Source organism: Hydra viridissima, unplaced genomic scaffold (genome assembly GCF_058129835.1).
Source record: "Hydra viridissima isolate aposymbiotic clone 2 unplaced genomic scaffold, HvirCarnegie_v1 scaffold_10, whole genome shotgun sequence".
Taxonomy (NCBI): domain Eukaryota; kingdom Metazoa; phylum Cnidaria; class Hydrozoa; order Anthoathecata; family Hydridae; genus Hydra; species Hydra viridissima.
The window spans coordinates 39,324-49,181 of NW_028324309.1; the positions used below are offsets into that span (position 1 = coordinate 39,324).

At 28.5% G+C, this 9,858-nt stretch overlaps 2 pseudogenes; both read left to right on the forward strand.

The window, feature by feature from the left end:
- Positions 1–249: 249 nt before the first annotated feature.
- On the forward strand, positions 250–3,462 carry LOC149882457 (zinc finger BED domain-containing protein 4-like; annotated as a pseudogene).
- A 905-nt stretch (positions 3,463–4,367) lies between these two features.
- On the forward strand, positions 4,368–5,119 carry LOC149882458 (uncharacterized; annotated as a pseudogene).
- The last annotated feature ends 4,739 nt before the right edge of the window (positions 5,120–9,858 follow it).

Here is a 9,858-nt window from a genome sequence, read left to right on the forward strand (position 1 = left end):
TTTATTTAATTTACTTTAAATTTTCACTGTTGCGTTTTATATCATTGTTGAAGTTAAGTAAACTGTGAAGGAAAACCTTGACAAAAGTAAATGTTGCAAATATGCAAAATACTGCCACAAAATTTCAATTGATATTTAAACCGGCGATAAGTACTATTATAATAAGTTTTATTATAATTATTATTGTTTGTATTATTACTATTTATTATTACAAATGGTGTTTTTATTTTAGAATGTAGTATCATTATCATGCTAAAACGTAAAAAAAGCCAGGTATGGGACTATTTTGCGATCGATTTAAATAACACTAACTTTGCAATATGCAGCTTTTGCAAAACAGTTATATTCAGGGGTGGTGACGGAATTTCTAAGTCATACACAACATCGAACATGCTAAAGCATTTAAATGCTTTTCATAAATCTGATATAAAATATCAGAAACAGGATAAAGCTAGTATTATCGATTTTGATATATGTGCGGATAGCTCTACTGCAGGACCATCGTTTAAATCCATTCCTAACCCTGCTTGTGATACTCCTACAACCATGGCAAGGGAGCCTCGATCTACTGCACTCACATCCGTATTCACAGGTCTCGAGCCTAAGTCTGAGGATGCGGAGATTAATACTAGAAGCTCTTCTTCTACACTTAGTTCTGTAAAAATGAAGCCTAGATCTTCATTTCCTAAACAGCAGACAATATACCAAGTGTTTGCTAAGACCAGGCCTTTCACATCTACAGATCCGAAGTCAATAAAACTTACATGGCTTGTTGCAGAAATAATATGCACAGATAACCAACCTGTTAGTGTAGTAGAAAATCCTGGTTTCAAAAGGTTACTGCAGTTTTTGGAGCCAAGATATACAATACCAAGCAGAAAATATTTCTCGACTATTGAAATTCCTAACATTTATCAGAAGGTATCAAGTAAAATTCGTTTCTTGGCAAAGAAAGCTGATCATGTTAGTATATCTACCGACATGTGGAGCTCCACAGCTAATGTTGATTACATGAGCCTAACAGCACAGTTCCTCACCGAAGATATGATACAAAGTCACATTTGTCTTGACGTGGTACCATTTCCTTAGGAGTCCCACACTGCAGATAATCTTGTTAAATTTATGAATGAATCACTTGAGCGTTGGGGACTACTTGAAAAACTCAACGTAGTAGTGAGAGATAATGCCAGAAAAATTGTCTCTGCTATGGAAGTAGGGAAGTTTTCAAACATTCCTTGTCTTGCCCATACAATTCAGTTGGTTGTAAAAGATGGCTGTCTTGACATTAAACGCATTTCTTTACTAACTGCTACATATAGAAGAATAGTAGGACACTTTAAACAACTAGATGGAATAGCATCTTCCACATGCTAAACCGTTTAATTGAACAAAAAGATGCAATTCTGTTGGTAACGCCACATTTCCCAAAAGCTGCTCGACAAAACAAAGAATTGTCAACCGAAGAATGGGACAATTTAGTTTCTCTCGTTGCTACTTTAAAAGTTTTTTAAGACTTACTGCAAGTTCATCAAAAGTAACCACATCAGAAGTTATCCCAATAATAAATGCAGTTAACATGTTACTTGATCGCATCAAGGACAACGGAAATGTTTTTGGAGAGTCTTTGCATCGTCGCTACGGAGACTGCGAGAACAAATCTATATATGCTTTTGCAACAATACTAGTTCCCAGATTTCAAAAGAAGATTTTTAGGATCAGGACGATGGCTGAGAAAGCTATTACTTTATTGATCGGTGAGTTGAATGCACTAGAAATAGACGAAGGTCTTGAAACTAAAGTTGCTGAAAATCAAGAACGAACCACACCTGCTCCAGGTGCTGTCTGGTCATTATATAACCAAATAATTAATCCAAATTCTCTGGTAAGTATTGTATGTACTTCTATAATATTATTTTACTTTAAATATTACAAAATATTTGACTATATTTCTCCGCGAAGCAACCTTGTTCGTCAACGTCCGTGTTTCGGATTTAAAGAATTGAGAGAAGGCTATTACCACAATTAAGAACACAGAGCAATTTAAAAAAAATGAGCAGCCTCCTCAACTGAAGTGGCCCCCTCGGCCTTTAGGAGGTAAAAAATATGAAAAAAATTAACTTTTTAAAATATTTTAGAGACATACTGCGTATTGCACTATGTCAGACGAAGTAGCAGTGTACTTGAAAGAACCTCTACTCGTAAGTCACATAGACGTGTTTGATTACTGGAGAAAATCCAAATTTCTTAATATGAAAAAACTAGCACAGAAATATTTAGGGACACCTCTAAGTACAGTGTTTTCGGAGCGGTTATTTAGTACCGCGGGGCTTATCTGCGACCAGAAAAGAAGCTCGTTAACTCCGGAACTAGTGCAAATGCTTGTGTTTTTGAACAAAAACATGCCATTTCTGATCTATCAGCACTAATGGTTGTGACTTATGTAAATGCTGAAGATACAACATTCTGTTTATCTGATCACTATCCATTACTTATGACTATATTACTTATTTCTTATTATTAATAATAAGATTATACAAACATTCACTATATTATTTGTTATTTATTAACATGATATTAGTTAAGTTGCTGTTATTACACAAGGCTAACACAGTTTTTAAAGTAGGGGAGGGGGAAGGGCACACTCCCTTATTTTGTAAAAAAATCCCTCATTTTCGAGGTCAGTTAAAAAAAAAAAAACGTTATCGATAAAAAGGAGTGGGGAGGGCGTGCTCCATATAGCCTCGGTGTTATTAACCCTGTTTCACCTGTACATATAACTGACTTCAATGTTTTTATTTTTAAAGTACGAGTAAGTACTTAATTAACTATAAGCACTATCAGTTGAATTAAAACAATAAAAAACACAAAAGAATTGGAATCGGTAAAGAATTGGAATCGCAACTGAGAATCGGAATCGTAATCGAAACCGGTATGTTTTGGAATCGGCATATCTCTAGTTATAAGCTTTCATGGAATTTCGTATATTGCTATTTCCTACAAACTTTGAAATTTTCTTTGATAAAGGAAATATATATATATATATATATATATATATATATATATATATATATATATATATATATATATATATATATATATATATATATATATTTTTCAACCATCATTATGATTTTACCAAATTCAAAGATTCTCAGGTTGTATTAAAGTAGTTAATAGAACATATATTCCTATAATAAGTCGTCGTGGAGAAAGCGTAAAAATTTATCATAACAGAATGGGATATTTTCTTTGAACTGCCAGTGCATTGCAGATCCTTCTAAAGAAATTTTATCTGCTTGTGTTAAATGGCCTGGATATGCTCACAATATACAAATTTATGCTAACTCAACTATTAAACAAGTTTTAGAAGCTCGTCAACACGTTCAGAGTATAGGTGATATAGGCTATCCTTGCAAACAAAATTTAATGACACCTTTTTTTTTACCTAACCAATTTAAGTGAAATCCGATATAATTACAGTTTGTATCGCATGTCAGTTAAATATTAACTTGATATTCAAAAAAAAAAAACGATTTCCGTGCCTTGATATTCTCTTGCAAACAAACCTACAAAAATCCATAGTTATAATAATTTTCTGTTTTATGCTTCACAACATTGCCCTTTTACAAAATGATCATTGGCAAGGCAATTAAGTATAAAATGGCAATGAAGAAGATGGTGCTGAAGCATTCAAAAAAGATATTTTTGAAGAAAGAGAAGAATATCTAATTGTGGGCCAATAATTTGATAAACTTTTTGCAAGTGTACGGTTATAAAGTGTCGTCAAAAAAAATGGGACAGCATGACTTTTATGTAAAAAGTCATAAAAATCAATGTTGTATCATTTATTCAAAAAAATTTTTTCTTAATTATTAAATTAGAACAAATAGTGAACTATGCTATTTAATAAAAAAACAAAAATAATTGATTAAACTTGTGAAATTTATCTAAACTGCAGAATTGTTAGAAAACTAACTTAAATAAAAAAGTTGTGTACATTTTTTTATAATAAAGTAAAGTTAATTGTACCAAAAAATTGTTGAAAAAGTTTTGGTTTTCAATATTATATATTTAATATATTTACACTTTTTTATTATTTAAAATGAAAAGAAATTGAAAAAAAAAGGAGATGGGCCCTTGAATTAACAACAGGTAAAAAAGGATATCTTTAACGTTATGTTTTATATTTCCCATTAAAGTTTTCCTTATTATAAAGTGTTACACGTGAGTTTATATTGTTTTTTTCCTAAGTAAAAATGTTTTTAACTTTTCCAAATAACATTTTGATTCAAAAAAATTTATAATATTTTATTTAAATTAATTTTTTTTGGCAATTTTACATAGTTTGAAAATATAATTAAATCGCAACAATGGCAAAGTTTGATCCTTTTGATTTTTCTTATACAAAAATTCAACCATTAAATAGGTATAAGACACTCATACTTATGTATTTAGTTTGAACTATATCATTTGTTTATCAGTTAAAATTCACATTTACCAATTCAGGAAAATGTACGTGTGAGACTTTGATAAAGGTTGAATAATTCAAATCCTCAATTCAGATTGGTCTTTTCGTAAAACTTCCAAACAAGATAGATGTGGTAAATCTACAGTTCAAAGTTTTGTGTCCAGATATATTTCTCGAAATTCAATCAGCAGAAAGTCAGGGTCAGGAAGAAAGCGAAAAACGACAGAAAGAGAAGATTGATTGCTTGTTATGAAAGTGATTAGGAATCGTAGGAAATCAGTAAGTCAAATGAAGCAAAATTTTAACCTTGAACACTTATGTAGTAATACAATTGTCGCGAGAATAAAGAAAGGTGAAAAGTTTATTTCAGGGTGGCAAACAAAAAAGCCTTTTATAAATCGTGTTAAGAGATTAAAATGATGCAAAGATCATTTAAGCTGGACAGAGCAATGAAAACGTGTCGCAAGGACAGATAAATTACCTTTTGTACTGCAATATTGCAATCGAGAAAGAATCTGGAAAAAAAAGGTGAATCATAAATCAGAGTGCACACGTGGCACAGTAAAACATGACAAAAAAATCATGGGGTGCATTTGCTGCTCAAGGAGTGTGAAACCTGTAGAGAGTTTAAGGAGTTATGGATCAACATAAATACCATTATATTTTAGTTCACCAATTAAAAACTAGCATTACACATCTATATCTAGATGGAAACTGTATATTTCAACAAAACAATGACCCAAAGGATGCAGCAAAGAAAAAAAAAAAAGATATATACAAAATGTAATTGCATTAAGCATTCTATATTAAACATGTAAAAAATTAGAAAACATACTCAATTTTACCATTCTTTTTTTAAAAATTTGAACTTTCCTGTTTTAGTTGATTTTTACTAATTCGATAGTTTGTTTTAAGTCTAACTGTTTTATTGATTTTTTATTTTTAATGACAAATATTGTGTAAAAGAAGTTATTACTTAACATAATTTAAATAAAGTTTTTGCATTTTTTAAAAAAATCATGCTCTCCCATTTTTTAGTGAGGACACTGCAGATAAAAGCAACAATAAAAGTCTAATAATAAAAAAAATATTTTGAAACGTTTATACTGCATAGTATTTCAGATGAACTACATTTTACATTTCAAAGTAGTACTTTTAAATATCAAAAAACAATTATACTGCAAAAATAAAGTAAAAAGTCAAATTTTTCTGAAAAAAAGTAACTTAATCTGATATTGTTTAAAAGACATAAAAATTACATGTAAGAAAATAATAATCCTGAAATAGAATAAAACTCAATGATGTCTTGCTTTTTTTAAACTATTTACAGCGGCAAATTTTTTTGGTAAGTTTCTATCTTTATTTCATGTCCTTTTTGTTTGTTTTAATGCTTTTGCTCTTGTGAGTTGATTTTTATATTAGCTAACTCTATTTGTTTTTGCATTAGTTATACAACAAGTTATACAACAAGATTGTTTTTTTGCATTTTGTTTAGAGGACGATATTTTTTTTTAAGGTTGAACATTGCTCTTTTTCATGTTTTAATGTACAAGATACTAACTATGGTTCCGTAAAAATTTTCTTTTATGTTTCTATAAGTGAACCGATACTTTCATTAGACCTCCATAAGTGATCTAATTGATAAAACAGGTAACCATAATCATCATCATCATCATCATCTTTATTATTATTATTATTATTATTATTATTATTATTATTATTATTATTATTATTATTATTATTATTATTATTATTATTATTATTATTATTATTATTATCACTATTAGCGTTATTAATATTATTATTATCTTTATTATTTCATTATTATTATAATTATTATTGTTATTATTATTATAATTCTTATTGTTATTGTTATTATCATTATTATTATTATTATTATTATTATTATTTTTACTATTATTATTACTATTACTATTATTATTGCTATTACTATTATTATTACTATTACTATTATTATTATTACTATTATTATTATTACTATTATTATTATTATTATTACTATTATTATTACTATTATTTTTATTATTATTATTATTATTGTTATTATTATTATTATTATTATTATTATTATTATTATTAATATTATTATTGTTATTGTTATTATTATTATTATTAATATTATCATTATTGTTAATATTATTAGCATAGAGAAAACCAAGTTTGTTCAAAAGAAATAGCTTTATCAGTATTAGTAAAAAGACCTTTGTTTTCATTAAAATGTTAGATTAAAGATAAATAAAAATACATTGTATATAGCATCATCCCCAAAATGGTGTCTAAATAAGATGTAATGACTTTGATGGTAATATCTGCGGAACGCTTTCAATTTCCTGTGATGGAACAGGAGTTTGACTAGGACCTCCGCCAGTTTTGTTTAGATCTTTTCTTTTACTAAACTCGATTGTTCATATTATTTACTTAAAAATAATATTAACAAGAAAGATTATAGTAACAAACTGTTAGTGAGAAGTCCCGCTCTGGATATATTTTACTGACAAACATACAATGTAGACCAGATATTTATAGTTCTACTATATATGATATAATAACGTTTTTCAGTATAAATAACATTTGCTAAGTGAACGCAAGACGTCTTTTACATGTTTACTGGGTGGTCTTTGAAATTAATCTTGGGATTTTCTTTTTTTGTTACTTACAAATCAATAAATCTTTCTTCTACTTGTTTTGAGTTCATCCAGCATTTCTTTAGTTCTTTTTGATCTCTTTTAACTCCGATGCCTTGATTGTTGAATAATTGTTATTTCTTCCCACACAGATTTCTATATTTTTTTAGGGAGACACTATCAGTCTTCTTTTTCTTCAATTTTTATAATATTTCATTATATTGATTAGAAGTGATTTTTTTTGGTGACTAAATATTCGTCTTTTAAAATTCACTTACAAATATTTAAAAAATCAGCGAAAGGTCTTTGGTGGATATCTATTTAGAAATTAATATTTTTTTATTACAACCACTTCCAATCATTAATATTTAAGTGGAAAAGTTACGTTTTATTAAAAAGAAACCGAATAGGCAGTCAATAAAAAACAGCCGACAATAGCATATTTATTTGTAATCTTTTTATTTTGACAGCTTAAAATAGTTAAAGTGTTATTTGACAAAATTAACTATTACCTGCAGTGGAATTTTAGTTTTTATTATCACAATATAAATTACAATTTCAACTGAGAGTACAAAGATGAATTTATTTTTGTAATGACAAATAATTAAAAAAGAAATTGTATATTTTTACCATATTATTGAGTTTTTTTTTAATTGCATATTAAGCAAATTTCATTATATGAATTTGTTTCAGCAAAATATTTTTCCTCTAAAAAAATGCTATGCCGCTATTGATTGCTAAGTACTTTTTCCGATAAACGCCCTGAATTCATGGCCTCAATTATTTTTCAAGTTTCACTTTCTCCAGCAAGCAGTTGAAAATGTGAGGTTTAGTTTACTTATTCACTCAAGCTGATTTTTGAAGTCTTTCTTAACTAAGTCTAACTTAAAAAGCCTTTTTAAACTTGACTTAAGTTCGGTTCTTGCATTCCACCCTAAGCTTCTGGTTTTAAACCTCTCAAGTTTAAGTTATGATATTCAGTCACAAAATCATTTTTTCTTCTTCTTTTACCCGTTTTTCTAACTATGAAATTAAAATTATTAATAAATTAAGTAACAAGTAGCACAAGTAGAACAAAAATAGTTACGTACCGGTTCATACCATGCTCTAACATCTCCATTTTCATTAAGACAAATATTCTTTTCTGCGATCTTTACGATGGACAAAACAGTGTTTGGTTTCTACAGCTTTTGTTGTATTGTTGTATCGTTAATAAAGACCAGAATTTGTAATGAAATACATATATATTATAAGTAAGCCATCTTTACATGCAAAAACTAAACTCCAAAAACGCCACGTATGTACATAAACCTTATTCCTGCTCGTCCGCATATAATTAAGCTCTACGGCTTCACATCCCGGAAACGTATCGGCTTTCGTCCCCCCGTCGACCGTGTAGTTCTTCGATTCTGGATATGTTCTTCCTTAGTTACAGGTATTTCAGGTATATCATGTATATCAGATCTATCACTATTGGAAAGATCGAGTTTCTCATTGTTGATGGGATCATCATGTATAGCGTCTCCATTATTCATAGGTGTGTTAGGTTACAGCTTTTTTTCTTTTTCTGGACTTACATAAACCAGTATTTTAAAGAATTTAAAATTGAAACTTTTTAATCTCAACAATAAAAATAGAAAAAAGCTGAATCGTGCAACAGCAAACCATAAAAGCAAGAAACAAAACAAAAACGCTAATCAATAAAAAGTTTGAATAGGTTTTGTAGAATGAAAAACGACCAAACGAGATCTGCGATGAACCAAATGGATGTCGATTACTTAAAAACTTAATCAAACAGAAGGATCGAAATATATGAAAAACTATATAATATAATAATAATAAGATAATAATGATAATAAAGAACAATATAAAAGTAACTTAGAATAAAAATATTTAAAATAAAAAGAATCTAAACTTTTTTTTCTTAACAGTGTTTCAAAACTAGTATTAAAAAGCTCTGGAAAAAACGCTCTTGTCTTTTTTAATGACATCATAATAATTAAGCTGCTTAAAATATGGTGGCATGATAATAGATAGATCATTAATGTGATGTAGAAATTTAGACTAAGTGATGATGGTGAATGAAGTGTAAAACTATTACTGGGCGAAGTTTATGATAAACATGGAAAAAAACTGTGTATATATTTTTGACTTTTAAATTTTTGTGACTGAAAAAGAAGAAAGATTTTGTTAAAAAAAGATCAAAAATAACTTTTCCCAAAATATCACGTGGCTACCTTTTCCTCCGTACTTTTTCCTACACAGTGTACTATCTAAAAAAAAACAGACGGTCCGAAAATAAGTATAATTGGGGCTTTGATCTTAAATCAACGCACCGAGGTTATTCTTTCTCCGTTCTTTGTGTCCTATTAGTTAATATAAGCATATAGATATTGTGTATGTGATTTTGTATGTGCAGTTCAGTTCAGTTAAGTCTAGTTCATTAAACGTGTATTATTAAAAGATTTATTATTAGCACAGTTTGTAAAAATATTACATACCAATATCGTAAATTTTAGCTCGTGTAGTTATATTCAGATGAATTATTGAAGAGTAATAATTAATACTTATTATTGCTAGTTACAACTAAACTGTGATAAATAATCAATATATGTAAGTAGTTGTCCCATTGTCTATCGGATATCGCTTTAAATAATCTTAAGAACAAATGACCTTATTTTAATTAGAATAACACATGTGAGTGATATAGGTATACACATATAAGATGATTTTGATAAAATAATA